Below are 12,605 nucleotides of genomic sequence, written 5' to 3' on the forward strand. Positions count from 1 at the left end.
GGGAGGGGAGGGGAGGGGAGAAGCAAGAGTTGGGTGGAGAAGGGAGAAGGAAGAGGAGAGGAGAGGAGGAGAAATTAGGATTACTGTTCTCCGGTCTCCCCAGCCCCTTAATGCTACCTTTCCCATGCTCAGCCCACAGCTGGAGTCACTTCACACCTCGTCCAAGCCATCAAGAAGTCTTACTGCTTCTGTGTCCAGAATACCTCCAGAAGACAGTTTAGTGTTTCTGGTTGGATTGGCCACAGAGATACTGTTCAAGATGTGGTGGGCAGAAGTAAGGGGGCAGTTTGTATATAGCTCACGATCACACCCAGAACCCTTTGTCCCTTGAGATGCTCTGCATTAGCAGGGCACCCATCTTCATGGTTAACTGCAAGGTAACGCACAGGCTTCAGTCTACCCAGGGCTCCCACTCCGGCCCCAGCCCCAGCCCCAGCCCCAGCCCCAGCCCCAGCCCCAGCCCCAGCCCCAGCCCCAGCCCCAGCCTGCTGCTCCTCTCTACCACTCTAAATCCCTCTGAATAAATGACAAATGAATGAAAGACTATGGAAGGCTAGGAATCATAGCAACTGAAATCCAAACATGCTTTCCAGCATCACTGGAGGGGAGCAGGGGAGCTCAGGTGGGAGTGTGGCATTAGGAAGACGAGGACCCACAAGCCACCTGGAGCTTATCTGTGATGTGGCCTCAGGTTGCCTCCTGAAAGGAAGTGGTCTTGGCACTCTGCTCATGCTGTGACAGCAGCTCCACAACAAGCAAGAAGGGAGTCTTTTGGCTCAGTTTTGGAGCATACTGTCTACCGTGTTGGGAGAGCTTCTGGCTGGCTATGAATAGCTGCTGCCTCACACCCTAGTAGATCAGGAAGCAGAGAGTAGGGGAAACCGGCACCCAGACAGCTTTCCCCTTTTCTCCCTTTTATTTAATTCAAGGTTTCAATTCATGGGATGGTAACACTCGTGTCCAGGATCCATCTTCCTTCCTTAGTTAGCCCTCCCTGGAAATATCCTTACAGACACACTCAGAGGCCTTTCTCCTAGGAGATTCCAAAGCCAGTCAAGCTGACTGTGACGATGAATGATCAGAGGTGTGAGGGTGGGGTTTATAAAGGTCTTGTCGGGAAAGGAATCAGAAACCAGCCAGGGACACACGGAAAGACCGGGAAGATAACACAATGATTCTGAGACTTAACATGGCAGATGTCAAAGGCCAGAAGGACAATAGAAAAAGAAGCTTGATTCCAAGATGACTTTGGGGACTCAGATAAATCCCAACTTATTAAGCACTTATCGATATACTTTGTGTGAAGCACAGAGAAAAGTATGAAAGCTGTGTTGTAGAAAAGCTGAGATACACAACAAATATTGAGGATTTCTAATGCCAAGTCTCGACATAGTGGACTAACTGTACACAAAATATATACAGCCAACAGATGAAACCTCCAGTGCCAGAAATGATTACATCTAATCAAGTTGTTGGCCTAAGTGAAATCATGAAAACCTTCAAATAATCCTGGCTATTGTAAGCTATTGGTTGCTCTCCACAAATTGATGGTAAGGTTCTGTTGTTGAAGATACCACCTGCACAACTCATTGAACATGGAGAAGTCAAGCTGGTGCCTAAATAAAGCCTTCAGTCCTGCTGACTAGTGTTCATGGTACAGGAAGGTACCAGAGGAGAAAGGTAAACACCAACTCAGCTATAAACCCTTCCATCTACCATGGTGGCCTGCCTACAAGGTAGTCTTGTGTAATAGCATAAAAGTTGTGGGTGTAACCAATCACTATCTGGTCAGATTTAAGGTTCAGTCCATGAGATGGGACCATTGCCCAAAGAACCTGAGACTAGATAGGCCATGAACCTAAAGTAACCCAATGCTGCAGTTCTGCTAAAGGAACATAGCAATAGAATGACTCCTAATGACATTCTGCTTTTTCCACGGATCTGTGTATTGCTCAGCCCTCAGAGAGGCTTCCTTCTGCAGCAGACAGGAACAAATATGGAGTCTCACACCTGGACAATGTGCAGAGAGTGAGAAACCTTGGGACACTCAGTCCTAATGGGATGTCTCCATCAAATCTCTTCCTTCAGGGCTTGGAGAACCCTGCAGAAGAGAAGGTGGGAAGTGTAAGAGCCAGAGAGGATAGAGGACACCAAGAAAGCAAGTCCCTGTAGACACAGCAGGACCGATGCACAAAGAAACTCAGAGACTGGCACCACACTGGCTCACAGAGACAGAGCCTACACGGGTCTGAGTCAGATGGAGTCCCATAGCTAAGAGGGGAAGTGGACAAAAGGCCTCAAACCAAACCCAGAAGCTATCTTCAGTTGAGAACAACTCCCAAAGGAAAAATTAATTTTCTCCAATGAAGTCTCACTGGATATACAAACCATATTTAAGAGCAGGCCCCATGCCCAGCAGTAAATGATCAACACAAAACAAGACAGTGTTTTTAGAAGTGTTTGTCTCATGGTGCGTAGTCTAGGCTTCTTTTTTTCTTTTTTAAAGCTTCCAGGTCTTTTGGTTTAAGATTATGGTTTCCAATGTGTGTCTGTGGGATTTTTTATCTGTGCATTTCTTGTGCTTTTTCTTTGGCTCTTTTTTTTTTTCTTCTGTTTGTTTTGTCCTACCCTGGTTTGTTTGTTTTTATTCTATTTTTTATAGTTATTTTTAGTTGCCTGTTTATTTTCCTTTGCTTTTTGCCTTTCTTCAAGAGAGAGCATCCCTCCCCCCAATGCAAATTATCCAGTCGAGTTTTCTGAATTTAGGAAAATCACAGGGTTCAGCACATCCAGAGCATAATGGATAAACCTTGCCCTAGGAAAACTGCCTTCGTGATCGCAATGTTTCCCCTGCCAGGTAAGTATGCCTGTTTGTTTTCTAATGAAAGAGAAAAAGAAAAGATATGGGGTTGAGTAGGTGGGAAGGTGGGAGGATCAAAGAGAGGTTGGGAGAGAGGAAACAGTGATCAGAACATATTGTATGAAAAATATCTATTTTCAAATTTTAAAATATATCTACCTATATGTATACATATATATAATGCATATGCGTATATATTATTCTGTCCCACCATCCTTCCTCCTTTACAGTAAGGCATACACAACCCCTCTTTACCCTTTCAACAACTATTAACCTGCTCTTGGCAGACTTGGAGCACCACCTGGAGGGATTTCAAGATATTACATTGTGTCTGGGAGCTGCATTAAAAAATGTAGTACTTCACCAAATGTTGGCTGCCAAAAACATTGTGTTGTTGACCTTAGACAGAAGTCTCCCCAAATCACCAATTCCACAGCAAGATCCCCTTAGGAAAGCAACTTACATGAAATAAATGGAGAATTCAAAAGAACAATTCTAAGCACAGTCAACAAGTTCAAAGCATAGAAAGGGGGAAGAAAGTAAAAGCATGAATGCTCTTTAAGAGGACAGGGCAACTGACTGAAGTCTAAAACAATGCACACAAATGACTGAGGGGAGTAAGGATCACAGCGCAGGAAAAACAGAATTGCATGGGGACAACGAAAAACTAAAGAACCCACCAGCTGAAAGAAAGGGAGATAGGAAACCCCAGCAAGCCTCGCTAAGCCAGGGAAAGGCCCACCACAGTCTAACGTGAACTGAGCATTTCCATCTACAGTCATCACAGAGTCTGGTCTATTCTTTTGCTATTGTTGCTTCTGTGTCTTGTTCTGGTTTGAGAGTCTGGGTAATACTGGCTTCATACAACGAGTTAGGAAGTCTTCCTTCTTTTCTTTGGAATAACTTGGTTAGAGTTGGTGTTAATTCTGTAGCTGTTGAGTAGAATTCTGCATGAAGCCATCACTAAAAAGATATTTTATTATTTCTTCAATCTCATCCCTAATTCTTGGTCTTTTTAAATTATTTATTTCATTTTAGTAAATTATATATGTATAGAAATTTATCCATGTCTTTTAGATTATCCAGTTTAGTGGACTAAAGGTTCTGATAAAATATGGACTATTATTTCAATATTCCTATGTTTGTTGAGGGTTGCTTTGTGTCTAATATGTGGTGTGTTTTAGAGATGATTCCATGAGCTGCTGAAAAAATTATATATTCTTTAGTATTTGGACGAGTGTTCTGCACATATGTTGGCTTCATCTGATACAAAATGTCATTTAATGCCAATAATTCTCTATTCATTTTTATACAAATGGCCTGCGTATTGGTGAAAGTTTACTAGTGAAATCTCCCACTATCACTGTGTTGGATTTAATCTGTAGCTTCACATCTAGTGGTATATGTTTTACATAATTGGATGAACTGAGCAAGGTTGTATATGTACAGAACTGTAATATCCTCTTGATCACTGACCACGTCCCAGTGCACAGACGTTAAAGGTAGATGGGCTTTTGAGACCAATACGGGCCACCTGGCCAGAAGAAACAGAATAGTGGAGAGTCAGTGGCCAAGTCTTCCAGTCCTGGTTGGGGCTGGGACAGTGTACCCATTGTCACAGATCCACAGGGGCATAGACACTACAGGAGCTGGAAGAACATAGGCAGGTGAAGATACACACACACACACACACACACACACACACACACACACTTTTTGACTATTTTATTGGGTTCTTATACCCACTATCCTTCCAATTCTTAGTTTGCCCTAATCCCTTCTAATACCCCCAACACTAGGTTGGAAAGGCATTAGAGAAGAAAGGAGACTTAGACCTTTTTAGATTATTTCCTGCTAATTAGTGGCACTGAGTTTCTTGGGGCCAGTCCATCTTCCTCATAAGGATATCCCATATCTTCTTCTTGTCTCTTTGCTCAGAACCACTTAATAAACCACAGCAACAGGAAACAACAGCAGCCTACTTGGAGCACATCCAGCCCCTATTGGGGCTCTGGCATTTATACCCTCTCAAAAGTTCCCAGAGGTTCCATCTTCTGGTCCATGGCTCTGCCTGCCTTCCAAAGGAGGCCTGCCATGCCCCTGGAGCATCCAGGCTAGACGCCTCTCCACCAATGCTCTGTCTGCCAGGTTCCCCTGGGGTACAACCAACAGAAGTAACAGCATGCTATTCCCCAAGCTCCATTGTCAGGCCCACAGGTCTATCTGCCTCCCCAAGGAATTCTACCAGCATCAGGAACATCTAGCCAACACCCAGGACAACAGGTCACTAAAGGACTGTGTAAGAACACACACAGCAAGAGCTAAGGCAATATTCACCACCAGAGCCCAGCTGAAACACAAGAGGACCTTAAACAAATCATATAAAAATGATAGAGGCCTATTAAAGAGAAAATGAATTAATCCATTAAAGAAATACGGGAAAATGAAATCAAACAGATGATGGGAATGAATAAAACTGTTCAAGACCTGAAAATGGAAACAGAAGCAATAAAGAAAACACAAAGTAAGGCTATCCTGGAGATGGAAACCCTAGGGAAGAGAACAGGAAGTACAGGTGCAAGCACCACCAACAGAACACAAAAACTTCAGAGGTAAAAGATACAATGAAGAAACTGATACCTCGTTTGAAGAAAATGTTAAATCTAAAAAGTTCTGAAACAAAATATCAAAAAAATCTGGGATACCATGAAAAGATCAAATCTAAGAATAATAGGAATAGACAAAGAAGACTCCCAGCTACAAGGCCCAGAAAGTATTTTCAACAAAATCATAGAAGAAAGTTTCTCCAAGCTAAAAAGAAAGAGAGGGGGGGGGAAGGAAGGAAGGAAGGAAGGAAGGAAGGAAGGAAGGAAGGAAGGAAGGAAGGAAGAAAGGGGAGAAAGAGCGAGCCTATAAACATACAGGAAGCTTACAGAACACCAAATAGATTCCAGAAAAGAAAATCCTCCCACCACATAATAATCAAAACACAACACCTACAAAACAAAGACAGAATATTGAAAGCTGCAAGGGGAAATGCCAAGTAACATATAAAGGCAGGCCTATCAGAATTACACCCAAATTCTCTTTTTTTAAAAGAGAATTATTTATTTCATGCATGTGAGTACACTGTAACTGTCTTCAGACAAATCAGAAGAAGGTATCAGATCTCATTACAAATGGTTGTGAGCCACCATGTAATTACTGGGAATTGAACTCAGGACCTCTGGAAGAGCAGTCAGTGCTCTTAACCTCTGTGCCCTACACCCAAATTCTCAACAGAGACTCTCAAAGCCAGAAGGGTCTGGGCAGATGTCTTATAGACTCTACGACCATAGATGTTATGTCTCATATACCCAGCAAAACTTTCAATCACCATAGATGGAGAAAACAAGATATTCTATGACAAAACCAAATTTAAACAATATCTATCCATAAATCCAGCTCTACAGAAGATATTAGAAAGAAAACTCCAATACAAGGAGGCTAACTACACCCAAGAAAACACAGGAAATAAATAACCCACACCAGCAAACCAAAGGAAGGGAATCTCACACACACACACACACACACACACAGACATATGCCTACACAATACAACCAACATCAAAATAACAGGAATTAACAATTTCTGGTTATTAATATCTGTCAACATTAATGGATTTAATTTCCCAATAAAAAGACACAAGCTAACAGAATGAAGGCAAACAGGATCTTTCATTCTGCTGCATACAAGAAACAAACCCTAGCAACAAAAATAGTCATTACCTCAGAATAAAGGGCTGGAAAAAAGTTTTCCCAAGCAAATGGACCCAAGAAGCAAGATGGAGTAGCCATTCTAATGTTTAATAAAATAGACTTTCAACCAAAAGTAATCAAAAGAGACTAGGTACTGTTGTACCAGTGTCTGGCCAGTAGATCACAACCTGGGTTCTAGCCTGGAAAGGCATTTTGGAAACCTGGAAGAGAAGAGGGGCTAGGCGATGAGAGAAAGAAATGCAGCTAAGACAGGCATTCTGATCAAAGCTCAATTTTACTGTTCCGCACGCAGTTATGAAACAGGGGAAGGGGGCCGGATTCCCGCCAAATAGTCCCGGGGACCAGTAGCAGGGTGACCACGTGGATGGTTCCGAACAGCAAAGCGGCAGGTTCCAGCAGTGGGTGTGGCAGAACGATTGAGCAGGAAGCTCCACCCCTGAGCAAGCAGGTTTCAGGCTGGTGGAGGGGAGACTAGAAGGTACAAATACTTGTCTAAGGAAAAATCCACCAAGATGATGTCTCAATTCTGAACATCTATGCCCCAAATACTAGGGCACTCACATTCGTAAAAGAAACACTACTAAAGCTTAAATCACACATCAACCCCCACACATGAATAGTGGAAGACTTCAACATCCAACTCTCACCAATGCACAGGTCATCAAGACAGAAATAAACAGAGAAATAATGATGCTCACAGAGGTTATAAATCAAATGGACCTAACAGACATCTATAGGATATTTCATCCAAACACAAAAGAATATGCTGTCTCCTCAACACCTCATGAATCCTTCTCCAAAATTGACCATATACTCATCAGACCAAATACTTATCAGACTACCATCAATTAAAGCTGGACTTCAACAACAACAAAACAGAAAGCCTACAAATTCATGGAAACTTAACTGAATGACCACTGGATATAGGGGTGAATTGAGCTCCCAGCAGGTGATCAGGTGATGGAGCTTCTAGCCATTCCTTAGAGTTCTCTGGTTTCGCAAAAGAAAAATACACACAATATGCATTACTACCTCAATGGTTGGGCACTTCCTGAGCCCACCCACCCACTCCCCAGGTAGCACACAACCCCCTCTGGTATTCCTGAGTTAACCCTTTCTAAGTCTATACTTTATCTTTGCTGCCCTGTTTCCTTTTGGGCAGCCCTCCTGTGGGGCCTCTTTCCCTTTGTACCTTTTGGCCGTCTCATCCTCTGCTCCTTCATGGTATGGTCTGCAGTCCATCCTACGCCCCTCTCAAGGCAGAATTCCTTCTTCCTCTCCCCTGCATTTCTTGCCTGCCTCTTTCACCCTGCCCAAACACTGGCCATTGGCAATTTTATTTCCCAGTCAAAGCCAATTGAGGTCAGGCTTCCTTTACCTATGCGCAGGACATTGTAAACAGGTTTTTTTGGGTAACACGATTAGCATGAGAACACAAGCCACTACAACTGAGCCAGGGAAGAAATAAAGACATTAAAGACTTTCTAGAATGCAATGAAAATGAAGGCACAACATAACCAAACTTATGGGAACAATGAAAGCAGTGCTAAGTGAAAAAAAATCATAGCAGTAAGTGCCACAAAGAAATGGGAGAAATCGCATACTAGCAACTTAACAGCACACCTGAATTTTTTAGAACAAAAATAAACAAACATACCCAAGAGGACTAAATGGCAGGAAATTAATTAATTAATGAATTAATTAATTAATTAATTAAAAATAACAAGAACAATAGAAAGAATCAACAAAACCAAAAGCTAAAACTCAACAAGATAGATAAACCATTAGCCAAACTAAGAGGCACAGAGGCAGTATCCAAATTAACAAAATCAGAAATGAAAAGGAAGACCTAGGGGGCTGGTGAGATAGCTCAGCAGTTAAGAGCACTGACTGCACTTCCGGAGGTCATGAGTTCAAATCCTAGCAACCACATGGTGGCTCACAACCATCTGTAACCAGAAACAAATAAAACACCTATGAGGCAGAGTGAGCAGAGCCAGAGCGAGCAGCCCAGAGCAAGCAGGGGCTGGAGTAAGAGGGAGAAAGGGGGTGGGGAGGAAAAAGAAAAGAAAAGAAAAGGGACACATAACATCAGAAACTGAGGAAATCCAAAGAATTATTAGGTCTTACTTTAAAAGCCTGAACTCCACAAAATTGGAAGATCTAAACAAAATGGATGATTCTATTGATAGATACCACTTACAAAAATTAAACCAAAATCAGGTAAAATAAATATATTTAATATATATATATATAGTATATGAGTACACTGGAGCTGTCTTCAGACACTCCAGAAGAGGGAGTCAGATCTCATGACAGATGGTTGTGAGCCACCATGTGGTTGCTGGGATTTGAGGTCAAGACCTCTGGAAGAGCAGTTAGTGCTCTTAACTGCTGAACCATCTCTCCAGTCCCCAGGTAAACTATTAAAACAGTCCTACAACCCCTAAGCAAATAGAAGCAGTCATTAAAAGTCTCTCAACTCAGAAAAGTTCAGGCCCAGATGGTTTTTTAGCTTAGAATTCTGCCAGGCCTTCAAAGAAGAGCTAACATCAGTACTTCTTAAACTATTACACAAAATAGAAACAGAAGGAACATTCCCAAACTCATTCTATGAGGCTACAGTCACCCTGATACCTAAACAATGAAGAAAGAGAATTTTAGACCAATTACCTTTGTAAATATTGAATCCAAAAACACATAAAAAAATATCATCCACCATAATCAATTAGGCTTCATTCCAGGGATGCAGGGATGGCTCAATACATGAACATCCATCAATATAATTCACTATATAAACAAACAAAGGAAATCATCTCATGAGATGTTGAGAAACTTAAATCAATTCCACTAAAATTAAATCAGGGACAAGACAAGGCTGCCCACTCTCTTCCTACCTTTTCAATATTATTACTTGAAGTCCTATCAAGAGCAAATAGGCAACAAAAGGAGGCCAAAGGGAAAGGAAGTCAAAATATCACATTCCCAGATGACATGATAGTATACATAAGTGACCCCCAAAATTCTACCAGAGAACTTCTATAACTGATAAACACCTTCCATAACATAGTTAAATACAAAAAAAAAAAAAAAGCCACAGCAGCCCTCATTTATACAAATGGGCTGAGAAAGAAATTAGAGAAAGAACACCCTTCACAATAGCCATAAATAATATAAAATATCTTGGTATAACTCTAACCAAGCAAGTGAAAGATCTATATGACAAGAACTTCGGATCTTGGGCACAAACTCGGCAGACTGTCCCAAGGTCCCCAGAGGACTCTCCATGCTGCCAGCACCCTAGAGTCACAGAACTTATGGAATGAATGTGTGTGTGTGTGTGTGTGTGTGTGTGTGTGTGTGTGTGTGTGTACATGGAAATTATTGGAATGACTTATAGTCTGCAGTCCAACTAACCCAACAATGGGCATCCATGAATAGGAAGTCCAAGAATCTAGTAGTTGCTCAGTCCCACAAGGATACTTGTTTCAGCTGGCTTCTGTATAAGCTAGAATCCTGAAGAAGTAGGTTCCAACAGATGTGCTGGCAAGTAAATGCAAGCAGGTGAAGAAGAAAGAAACCTTCCTTCTTCCACTGTCCTTATCTAGGCCTTCAGCAGAAGCCATTGCCCAGATTAAAGATGTGTACCACACCTAGATATAAGTTTTGGTTTTTTGTTTTTAATTTGGAAATTGCTCTGGCCCTGGCTGGCCTTGAACTCAGAGATCTGCTTGCCTCTATCTCCTCGGATTAAAGGTGTGTACCATCTTGTGTGGGTCTAAGTTTTTCATGGTCACTATGCCTCAAGATCTGGATTAAAGGTCCATGTCTTCCAGCCTCAAAATATGGATCAAAGATGCGCCCTCTATTTCTAGATTATAGTTCATTCCAGATATAGTCAAATTGACTACTGGGAATAGCCATCACACCTAGTGTGATGGTTTGTATATTCTTGGGCCAGGGAGTAGCACCATTTGGAGGTGTGACCAGGTTGGAGTAGGTGTGCCTCTGTGGGTGTGGGTTTAAGATCCTCACCCTAGTTGCCTAGGAGTCAGTCTTCCACTAGAAGCCTTTGGATGAAGACGTAGAACTCTCAGCTCCTCCTTCACCATGCCTGCCTGGATGCTGCCATGCTCCCACCTTGATGATGATAATGGACTGAACCTCTGAACCTGTAAGCCAGCCCCAATTAAATGTTGTTTTTATAAGACTTGCCTTGGTCATGGTGTCTGTTCACAGCTGCAAAACCCTAACTAGCATGCTCAAGGCTCTGGGTTCAATCTCCCAGCACTGAAAAGGTTCTTTTTCATAAAGCAGTTGTGACCATTAGGATGGTCTCTATGCAGCTGTTTAATCAGAGCCAGGTCACAGTTCCCACCCCCAGCACCCATCAGTTTTCCCTCTAAAACCTTCAACTGCCTCAAAGCCCCTTGTGTTAGCTGTCACCTGGGGACAGGCACAGGGACAGGGGATGGTAATACTGCTACCATCAGAAGTCTTGCATTCCAAACGTGGCCTGAATGCCCCAATTCAGGAAACCTGCCCTGCCTTCAGTGCCTTCCTCCTCTGCAAATGCAGACACCCACACTGACACTGCTGGCTTCCCTGAGGGGTTCAAGAGGGATAATGTAACTCAAAATCATCAGCAGAAGTAGATGATATGTCTGTGCTCACAGTAAGTTTCCAGGAATCAGTAGCAGCCAGAGTCACTTCCCTGGTGAATACTTCATTTTCTCTGCAGTGAAATATAATCAGGCATTCACTGAAGAAATTTTTATTAACCCTTCTACCTCTGTGGCAACAGAATATGAATCTCACAGCATCTATTATTCATCAGCCCCAACACATCCATCATCCATCCATCCATCCATCCATCCATCCATCCATCCATCCATCCATTCAGTTAATTTTCACTGAATCCCTGATGTCTGAAGGAGATGCAGTATAGTTTATAAGACACAGTTTAGTCTTATGAGTATCATACTTGACTGTCACTATCTAACCACACTGTGAGCTTTGAGGAGAGAAATGGTTCCAGGCAAGGCTCAATGTCTGACGCCAGTGAAGAGAATCAAAGGATATAACACCACTGCCATGGGCTGCTTCACTCCGAACTTTACAGGGTAGGGCTGCTAGCTGGATTGTACAGAGCAGTGTGGGAGAAAGACTGGAGCTGATTACCTCCCACAAATGATCCCTCAGCAGACCTCCTTGGACTGGCTCAGACCCTGGCTTAGTCTAGGGAGAGGCCATTTATATGAGCATAGCCTGACATTCACCCACCAACATGGCAGCTGCCCAGTTCCCTTTCATCCCAGAAGCCCAGGGGCCATTAAGGCTGGCTGGAGCCTCTCATATTAATGAAGGATGCTCTCAGTGTCAGTTTGCCAGGAACACAGACAAGGCTGCTGCTGCAAGCATCTGCCCCTGGACCTGGCCACACTGGGGTTGCTTAATGCATGGAGAGCATGGCCTCTCTCCTCTCTTCATCTCTCATCTCCATCAGCATCCCTGTGCTGTCCCCTGCCCCTCCAGCCCTTCTCTTGTTCCATCATTATTTCCCCCTTTCCCTTCTCACTAGCCCTCTCCTCCTTTATCCTGTGCCCATTCCCATTCCTTCACCGTCTTTATATGTTTCTTATACATGTCTCTTTTTTTCTTTTATCATTTGTGTGGATTTCCTCCTTTAATGGCTATTGAAGGTCATTGTGAAAGTGTACTCCAATTTCCTGGATCGTTTCCTTGTTGTTGAAAGACACTCACATTTCTTGCATGTCTTGTCGTTTTTTTTAGTGTGTGTGTGTATGTGTTTGAGTTTATGCGCTCCACATGCTTGCAGTGCCCGCAGCAGCCAAAAGATGGCAGCACATTCCCTGGAGTTACAGGAAGTTGTGAGCTGCTCACTGGGGATGCTGGGAACTGAACTCAGATCCTCTGTAAGAACTGCCCAGTGTGGGTGCTGAGAATGAAACTCGGGTCCTCTGTA

At 42.9% G+C, this 12,605-nt stretch overlaps 1 pseudogene; it reads right to left on the bottom strand.

The window, feature by feature from the left end:
* Positions 1-2,710: 2,710 nt before the first annotated feature.
* Positions 2,711-2,865, bottom strand: LOC115032018 (annotated as a pseudogene).
* Between the last annotated feature and the right edge of the window lie 9,740 nt (positions 2,866-12,605).

Source organism: Mus caroli, chromosome 9, assembly GCF_900094665.2.
Source record: "Mus caroli chromosome 9, CAROLI_EIJ_v1.1, whole genome shotgun sequence".
In the NCBI taxonomy this organism is placed as follows: domain Eukaryota; kingdom Metazoa; phylum Chordata; class Mammalia; order Rodentia; family Muridae; genus Mus; species Mus caroli.